The sequence below is a fragment of the Bactrocera oleae genome, chromosome X, assembly GCF_042242935.1.
Source record: "Bactrocera oleae isolate idBacOlea1 chromosome X, idBacOlea1, whole genome shotgun sequence".
NCBI classification, from domain to species: Eukaryota; Metazoa; Arthropoda; class Insecta; order Diptera; family Tephritidae; genus Bactrocera; species Bactrocera oleae.
Window position 1 is genome coordinate 29,245,463 of NC_091541.1, and position 10,391 is coordinate 29,255,853.

At 35.4% G+C, this 10,391-nt stretch overlaps 1 long non-coding RNA gene across 1 annotated transcript; it reads left to right on the forward strand.

Moving 5' to 3' along the window:
- The first annotated feature begins 9,447 nt into the window (after positions 1 to 9,447).
- LOC138858059 (uncharacterized) lies at positions 9,448 to 10,038 on the forward strand. Its single transcript, XR_011397327.1, has 2 exons — positions 9,448 to 9,556; positions 9,637 to 10,038. It is a non-coding gene; the product is annotated as an uncharacterized lncRNA (long non-coding RNA).
- The last annotated feature ends 353 nt before the right edge of the window (positions 10,039 to 10,391 follow it).

Genomic DNA, 10,391 nt, shown 5'->3' on the forward strand with positions numbered 1-10,391 from the left:
ACACTATTAAGAGAATCAAAAGTCATTGACAAAAGGAGTTCACTCTTAGTTCTTAACCCATTCCTCGACACGAAAGGTCTGCTTCGTGCGAATGCTCGGCTTGCCAATTCAAGCCTCACGTATAATGAACGCCATCCTCTAATCATACCAGAGAAATCTTGACTTTCCACTTTACTCCTCAATTATATCCACTTACTTATGCTCCACGCAGAACATCGCCTAATGCAACATATAGTCCGTCAAGAGTTCTATATTCCCCGACTTAAGCCCCAAATAAAAAAATGCATTTTCATGTGCAAGATCTGCACTCTGCATAAGCAGAAGTTGCGAACGCAGATTATGGCAGCACTTCCACCGGAACGCTGTAACTTCGCTCTGCCTTTCACAGTCACAGGCGTCGATTTTGCTGGGCCTTTTCAAATAAAGGGGCCATGCTAAGGTCGCCGACCATAATGAAAGGCTCTGTGGCTGTATTTGTCTGTTTTACGACAAAAGCAGTGCACCTCGAGCTATGTACAAATCTGACTAAGGAGGCTTTTCTGGCGGCATTTGCTCGCTTCGTCGGACGACGCGGCTTCCCCTCAAAACTAATGAGCGATAACGGCAAAACTTTCATTGGAGCCCAAAGAGCCACTGAAAAGGAGTTTGTGGATTTTATTAAACAAGTATCACCTGAAATTGTTCAGCAGTATGCTCCCCAAGGCGTTAATTGGCAGTTTATTCCCCCAAGCGCTCCTCATATGGGTGGTTTATGGGAATCAGCTGTAAAAAGCTTTAAATCCCACTTCAAAAAAGTAGCTGGAAATTATAAATTCAATTATGAAGAATTCACTACCTTATTAATCCGAATTGAAGCCGTTCTCAATTCACGGCCACTCACAACACTCTCGCAAGATCCCTCCGACTTCACAGCCCTAACTCCAGGGCATTTTCTCAAAGGAGCACCCATTCTGGCCATACCTGAACCAGGCGTGGGGTCGCTATCCCTATTAAATCGATGGAAAAGAATCAAAATTCTCCATCATGATTTCAGCCGCCGATGGAAGGAAGAGTACATCAAGGACCTTCATAAAAGGTACCGATGGAAAACTCCAGAAAAGACACCAAGGCTTGGAGACTGTGTCATCATACACGATGATTGTCTACCCCCTACAGAATGGCGGCTTGGCCGCATAGAAAAACTATATTACGGTTCCGACGGTCATATACGAGTAGTTGATCTCCGTACTCAAAGCGGAACGCTGACAAGACCGCTAGTGAAATTATGTTTTCTGCCAACCGCATCTAATGACAAAAACGAAAATAACAATCAACCCGCCAGTTGTCCAGCTGCCCCATTAACCAAGCCATCACACGTGTTTATGTTCACTGTAATCATATATTTGGCGGAGGTTTTTAGTGTCAATTCATAGGGCAGTCCCTGCGTTTCAGAAGTTTTGAAAAGTTTAACTCTTTCCAAAATATTATCATTTTCATTTATACCAATTCCTTTAACTGAGTCTTTTGCAGTTGAAAGGAAAGCTTCTGTTGGGATTCGACTGAGCTTAAGGGCATTGAAATTATTTGTCTCTTCATTGGACCAAATTAAATGTATGGCATCATCGGGAACTTCTTCGAAATTAACTACTCGAGTTTCAATGAGTGATATGTCCTCATTTGTCATAGTACCAGATGCCATATGATTTAATGCAATTGCAAAGGCCTGATCCTCCCGTTGTGTCATTATCTCTGTTAATTCAAAGTGTTTAAATAACTCCCACAAAGGGGAACCAACTAAAGTGCTGTATGCATCATTGGGATTAGGAGAGAATATCCACCTATCTCCAACAGGTGAGAGTTGCTTCAAATCACCGTACACGATGATCGGTTTACCACCGAAGGGGCTGTCTGTTTTGAAAATTTGTTTTAATCTCGCATCAACAGAGCTAAACATACGAGCACCTACCATCGATATTTCATCAATTATGATTAATTTTAAATCGATAAGTCTGGAATACAATGAATTAACTGTGTCATTGCTAAGTGGCCTCAACTCTCTATTCAACTGATTAACAGGTAAAGAGAATATTGAATGAAGGGTCATTCCACCTATTCCGAATGCTGCTTTATCCGTAGGTGCGCAAAGAAGAACTTTTAAGGAACTTGGATTGGATCCATATGTAGAATTGTAACGACGGTTAAGAGCTTGATATATTGCAGATATCAAACGACTCTTTCCTACACCTGCACCGCCGCCAATGAACTCATAAAATGGGAGATTTGTTTTTAGGTGGTGCATCAAATGTGTCAAATAGGTTCTTTGCTTAGTATTTAGACTTTGAACTAAAGAAAATAATTCCTCAACTGGAATTAAAGGGGGTAGTTTAATAAGTCTAATATTGCAATCAGATTCAGTGCCATTATCTGTTGAATCTTCGCCATGCAAGTCCAGCAAATTTTTATTTGGGTTTATTTCTGGAAGTGCCAACACTCTGAACTCATTTTCCACTATAGGTAGTTCATTTTGAGCACCTTCGTCCAAGTCTATTTCATTATAAAGACTTTCTAGAACATTTTCAAGTTCTCTTTGCTGTTTGCTCATAAACATCATATTTTCTTTGATTTTCCTCAATTATAATACGATGTGTTATGCAAGTCTGCTCATTATCGTTTTCAATGAGATCTTGCTGTTCATTCCGCCAAGAATAGTAAAGCATTAACATATCGCGGAAATACTCAACTCTGGCCAAATCTGGATTAAACCTTCTATACCGAATAATACAAGGTTTGGTACGTTTTTTCACAAAACCGCTACCGTCTTTAAGAGGCATGACAACCCCGCTTTCTGGTAAATTATCGTCTTCCCTCTCTTCTTCTTCATGATCACTATCTTGTGCTCTTCTACTAGATTTAAAATATTTATACCTAGATGCAAAATCAGCTAAACAAAGAGTTTCTAACTGATCGGATCTTTAAACATAACGGTCTAAAATACCGGCTACGAATATTTCAGTCGAACCTGAAGGAAGGTTCTGAAGTTCCGCTCTAGGTTTTACCAATCGAACACGTTCCTCAGGTCGAGAGGTATTTATAAATATTTCTGCATTACTTGCTTCCAAAAGATGGAGCCCAATGCAGCAATATACTGCTTCTTGTGCAGATATTTCTGTGCCTGATATAAATTTGTGACCTATATGTTTAAGTTTTTGCTTAATAGTATAATTTCCAGCATTTACCTCTGATATAGCTTCATTTAAGAGCCTAGAAATTCCCCTGTTAGACTTGTTAATATAATTAATTATATACATATGAACAGCAAGAATATGCATCCAGTATATATTGGATATCCATATTTGCTCTATGGAGTTCCAAAATCAGAGGATTATAAGAGTTGATACAACGATCCTGTAATTTTCTTTTTAGAAAAATTTTGTTAAACTTGACCTAAGGGCTAACAAATAGTCATCAAAAGACATATTTATTCTACTATCAGACAGGAAGTGTTCAAAATCGTTTAAATTAGAAATGTCTTCTGTAGTCATATTTGAATTCAAAACGTTTTGAATTTTGAAAAAGTTTTCCTTGTGTCTATTTGAGTTTTGACTTGTTTCTGTAAGAGGTAACAGTATTTGCGTTGAAGGCATTGGTGGATATGGTATACCAAAACCACAAAACTGTTGTCCTCTTATTTCACTAGTACAAGACCGACTGTGGTTATGCTTTTGATAACCCAAATAATTTTCTAAGCGGCTGATCGAACCATCGGTAGAAATATAATTGTCAATAAAACTAATGACATCAGAGAATGTCTGAGGATCTTGAAGGTTGATCCTTCGAGCATTATTAAGCCAATACATGCCATGTACATGCGGGGAACCTCTCTGTTGGAACTCCACTCTCCAGTAGAAATTTGTAACAAAATGCTCTCCAAAAATGCCGGCGTTATCTTTAAAAAGCTTAAGAATTTGTCGATAGCGGTAGTCAAAATATCTAGCACAAGTAACCGCGTCTGACGGAGTTAAGCGATATCTATCTTGGGTTGTTAAACTGTTAGCTTCCTCTTCCGAAATATCTTTAGAATCAACAGTTTTAGAGAGGATGACCAAAAGCTCAACCCACTGAGATTCTGCAGCCGATAAAGTGATAAAGAAGGTTGGAAGCCCAAATTGGCGAATCATAGCGATTGCCTTTTTCTTCTCAGCTTCCCAGTACGCAGGTGAGGATCTAACGCCTTTCAAAACCTTGTAACCATCATCGTGTTGAATCAAGTTTTGAACAAAGTTTTCGTTTAATAGATTTTGGGTCGTAACTCGGTTGCAACCTGAAAACTTTCTAAGGCAAATGGTGTACTATTCTTAATTTGTAGCAGTTCTAATTTTTTGTAATCATAGAACAACTTTGGAATGGTACACGCTCTTCTGTCAAAACGGCGAATTTTAGAACGTATTATCTTGCTATACGTTTAAGAGCATGTACGCTTCTGCCCAACGTATATTGTTCCAAATGACAACTCTTCTAAATTATTATCTTGAATTATGTCAATTGGTCTTTGTCCTTCACCTGCCGCTATAACTAAATGGTTATAGTCTAAGTTTTCTACAGGAATATTGTCCAAAAGAGTTTCTTGACCACCTGGATTTAGCTCTGAAGGTAAAAGACCCGTGGGAATATTATTACCAGAGGGATTATCATGAGAAGTTTGTGCCGCATGATAAGATTGAACCAATCGTTAATCCTCTGCAGATGCAACAAACGGAACTTCTTCTTGGTTATTAAATTCTAAAATCCAGTTTTCATTAATATGTATATTGTGCTCACGATACAGAGGGGTATTCACTAAGAACTGCAAAGCTTCAATAATCTTTGCGGGGCGTATGGTATCGATCATGTAATCATGATTGTATTCCAAACGCCTTCTTAAGTGAATTTGTATAACATGAGCCTCATCAAAGGACCTTGGTAGAGATGTCACAATATTGTGAAAAAATATTGTGTGAAATTGGTATATTAACAACAGCACCTTTGAGCAAACTCTGACCTTGATATCCTAACGGACGGATTGTCATAAAAGGCAATCTAGGCATTATGAGACGTTCTTCAATTGGGGTTAAACCTTTCAAACAATCCGGTATTTCAGGAAAGTCTAGACCGTTAGCTAAACATATTTTTGGAACGTTCTTTTTAACAATGGCATTTTTGCAAGTAGCACAAAAATTGTAATTTCCATCTTCTGAAGAAAATTTTTGCATAAAAAAAAGAAGGCGGATGCAGCATTCGGGTGACCTTAATTAATTTATTTTACAAACTTGGTGTCGAAACCATAAGCCGCCGCAGCAAATACATATTTCAGTAGGGCCCGTATTTATATTTTGGAAATAAATGTTTTTGAAATCAGTTTAATTGCCAGTATTATCAGTTTCTATAACATTATTTTCTCTCGTTAATCGGATTCGTTGGGACTGCCTTTGGTTTTTAATTTGTCTATTGAGTAGGTTATCTCTACGAAGGCGAACTTGACCTTGTCTAAGACGTCTCTGATTCAAAATTTCTTTCCTCATACCCCTCCTACTAAGCTGTCGATGTTGTGTTTCTCTATCACGCTCCTCTCTCCTTATTTCAGGATTTCTTCTTGCATGTTCCCTTTGGATTCAGGATTTTCTCGACGAGATCTATGACCTCGAGTATTTCTTATTTGCTCTTCAGAGCGAATTTGTGGATCTTGCCGCCTTGTTCTATGTTGAACAGTATTTGCAACTTGCTCAACAGATCGAACCTCGTGGTCTTCACGCCGAGACCTATGACCTCGAGTATCTCTTATTTGCTCTTCAGAGCGAATTTGCGGATCGTGCCGCCTTGTTCTATATTGAACAGTATTTAAATTTTGTTCAAAAGACCGTTCCTCGAGATTTGTATTGATAATTTGTTCGGACAGACGTACATCGGAATCTAATCTACGATTAGCGTGACTTACAGTATTTTGTGACTGCTCACTATCTCTATATAAAGAGTTTGCACGAAGAACTCTCATTCGTCTTCTATTCTCAAGACGACTTAGTAATATAGATTTTCTACTTAATCTAGGTATAATTAGTTAATAATAAATGGATTAATATATAAAATACTTATAGATAATACTTATACAATTCAGTCCGTCCGGGTTAAATAATACATAATATTTAGTTATATTTATATTTTAGAAATTAGTAGTTTATTTCATTGTATTGAAATTAAGTTCTCGGAAAATCCCTCCGTAAATTACTTTTGTTAAACGCTTTCTAAAACAGGGGGATCTATGGTACCTATTTTGAAGGGTCTACCCATGAAGGCTAAATTAACAATAACTTACATATAATTAAGTATGGTATACACATATGTAGAGCAGGTATGTAGATTTTCTTCTTTCTGTCTTAATATCTAAACCTTTCATAAGCTGCCAACGGCGCTAGGTAAAAATGTAATTTTCTTGAGTTTACAGTTCACCTCATGACGTTCATATTAAAATGTGTCGCAAAACTGAAATAATAGACAGTAGCATGTAAACCGATGGGGTCGCAATTTATCTATAACCACATAAAAAGGGTCTTTAGCCCTTTTGATACTACATTACTAATATTTATTTCATGCAATTTTTTCTAAAAAGATTTTTTTGCTCTATACAAAGTCCAGCACTCTAAGAAACTTTTTAGCATTGTTGTCTGGTATATTTTATAATAACTTTAACATGATGGCTGAAAAAATATACCTAACCACTGATTATCACCAAATATTAGAAGAAATATATGTATATAGAAATCTATATCTATCACTTTAGGTGATGCAAACAACTCTTTGGTGAACAAAACTATACTCTGTTGCAACATGTTGCGAAAGTATAAAAATGTTGCGAAAGAATTCAACATTCATTACTCGATTATTATTTGGTATCTTATTCACTTATGTTATTGATCATAGATTCATTTTGTGTCAATACAATTTTTTTTTCCGAAATGTTAATTTTTATAAAATGAAGCTATTTAACTCAAACATGGTATATGTGATATAAACTGAACCAAAGGGGTTAGATTTAATATGTGGGGTATATGAGGTTGCTGTTGTACCAGAGGAGCGGAAATCAGTATATTAGGGTTATAATGTTTAAACAAAGTCTAGACCAATTTCATTCATATGCAGCGATATACATTATTCTTAAGAAAAACTGTCCATTTAATTTCATAAAATTATCAAATTGACAAAAAAATTGTGAGCTGGGAAAATCAAAGACCAGAAAATTCCTCCAAACCGTATATTAAAAAATGTTGAATTAAACATCCATTATTAAATGATATCGTGATTAAATTACAATCAAATTTGGTATCTTCTTGACTTATATTAAGGGCCATAACCTTAGTCTCATTTTAATTGTTTGAAGTGAGATATACATAAGTATGAATGTGATATTAACTCCACCAAAGTGGCTAAATTTTATATTATAAGCTTAGGTGGCAAACGTCAACCAGAGAATCGGAATTCATTATATGAAGGTGTGAGATTTAGACTTAGTACATACTAATTTCATTCTAATTCAGCGTCAAACCACATAATTTTTAAGAAATCTTTTCCACTTAATTTCGTTAAAATATCACGTTGATCAACCGGAACGGTGTAAAGTCAGTTGGAAAGACGGAAATCATATATATATTGGGATAGAGAAATATAATAATTTTGACATTGCTCAGCTATACTCGAGAACATATTTTGAAGCATTTTTAGATATAAAAAAAATATTAATACTCACTGACCGACATATTCGGCATAAAACTGGTTAGAATAACGAAAAGCATTATAAGTAGTATATGGAATTTGAGGGTAGTATTAACCCGATTTTATTAATTTTTTCCAATAACATACTACTAACATGCCACAGACTAATAAAATGCTCCCACTGTTTCATTAAGGTACCTCACATACCATCACCAATTAAATGGAGTAAAGTCAGACGAATGTTCGAAAATCCTGATATTAGTTACATGGGGGCTAAGGAAAATTTTCAGCCGTTTTGATCTTGTTATGAGTAAAACACGCTCTCTCATTTCCATTGAGATAACTCACATATGCGGTATAAAGTCCCGCGGAAGTTCAAAAATATTTATATTAGATATATGCGGGCTACAAGAACTATTGATCCGATTCAACCCATTTTTGAAACAAAGACATACTATTATCGATAGTTTCATTTATTTATTCTATTATATGAACTTCAATTATATATCTTACACAATGGCCGATATTTACGGTAAAAAGTAAACTATAGGTACTGGGGTCCACATATTCAGTACCTACGGGCTTGAACAGTTTTTGTTCGATTTAGAGCATTTTTGGTCACAAGGTGGCATACTTTAAACGTATTATTTACGCAAAGTTTTACGCCGATATAATCATTGTTGCTTGATTTGCATAGTGGAAAGTGAAAGAATCAAGTGGAATTTAAAATGGTGTCATATGGAAAATAGGCGTGGTCATAATCCGATTTCGCCCTATTTCGTACCATAGCATAGAAATAAAAAAAAAATGTTATGTACCAAATTTGGTTGAAATCGGTTAAAAAGATCCCAAGATATGGGTTTTCACCTAAAAGTGGGCAGTGTCACGCCCACTGTCTAATTTTGAATGTGGTTCCTATAAAGTCATCTTAAAATATGGAGAGTGGGCGGAGTTGCCACCCGATTTCAATTATTTTCACACTGTAGGTAGATGTTCTAAAAACATATGCTTCCAGTGAATTTTGTTATTATAGCATACTATAAAAAAAAATTTTAACTGCAGATGCCCCTCCCTAATGTGATCTCGTGTACCAAATAACAGTCGTGTATCTTATTGCGGAGCTTAGTTATGACAATTTATTTGTTTTTGATTAATGGCGTTTTGTGGGCGTGGCTGTGGTCCGATTACGCCCACTTGCAATACCAACCGTCTTACTGTACCAAGAAACATGTGTACCAAGTTTCATAAAGATATCTCAATTTTTACTCAAGTTACAGCTTGCACGGGCGGACGGACAGACGGACGGACAGACAGTCACCTGGATTTCAACTCGTCTCTTCATCCTGGTCATTTATATATACATAACCCTATATCTAACTCGATTAGTTTTAGGTAATACAAACAACCGTTAGGTGAACAAAACTATTATACTCTGTAGCAACATGTTACGAGAGTATAACAAAACTGACATTATAAATATGTATATCTGTTATTTTGTTTCATGTTTTCTGATTTTTTTTAATGTAAAATAAAAATAAAGACTTAAAAATTAGCGAGAGCAAATCTTACAAAATCATTGATACTATTAATGATTTTGAGTTGTGGGCACAAATATATTCAAAATTGATCTTGTAAATATATAGGGCAACAAAACTCCAGTGGTGGACCAGTGTAATAGGAGAGTTACATTCAAATGAAATATTTACACAATAATATGTGGTAACACAGTTCACAGAATCACATTATTTACATAAATCTATTAAGTATTACAATCATTTGATACGATAGGACTTTAAAGACAGAGACACTCAATAAAAGTAGCATATAGTATGTATACGTATGTATATTACTATTCTACCGTACTATTTCATTGTGCACTCAGTTAAACAATTTTATTATGACTTTTACATTTCCCAGTTTTTATATCGGGACTTTTTACTGCGGACACATTTTAATTGCTGCACTTAATTTTTAAGGTATGCTTTTACAGGTTATTATTATACCCTGAGCAGGCAGAGAACATAGAAATATGGAGAAAGTTTAATTACGGACCAATGTGTGAATAGTCAAAATCTCAGAAGATACTATGTGCAGATTTCACCACAGCTACATAGCCCGGAAGTAGAAATTTTAATAGTGGTGCGTGAACAGAGCTGAGCATTGAATGTGAATTATGCTTAGAGACTGCCTTGATATTAGGGCTCCATGCAAAACTGACAACACTCTAATTACATTATGAAATTTTCAAAATAATATTTATAGTCAACTTGTACGTTTAATAAATTTATTTGGTTTTTATGTAATATTCTTCCTAATAAATATTTTGTATTTTAATTGTTACTAATAGAGATTAAATTTATTAGAACATATACATAATTATGTACATCTTGTATCATATTAATCTTATATACTCACGTATCTGTACATGCACATATGAACGTATGTATATATGTAAGTACTTGCATGTACGCATTCAGAAATTCAAACCATGATCTCATCACTTACCAATACATTAAATGTGAGCGCATTGATATACATATATGTAAATACATATGAGTTCATATTATTAATAACGGGAGATCTTAGTAGCAGTACTTTTTCCATTGCTTTTTTGACAGATCACTTGTGAGTTGTGTCAAGCTGTCATGTTATTTTTGTTCAGAGTATATCGC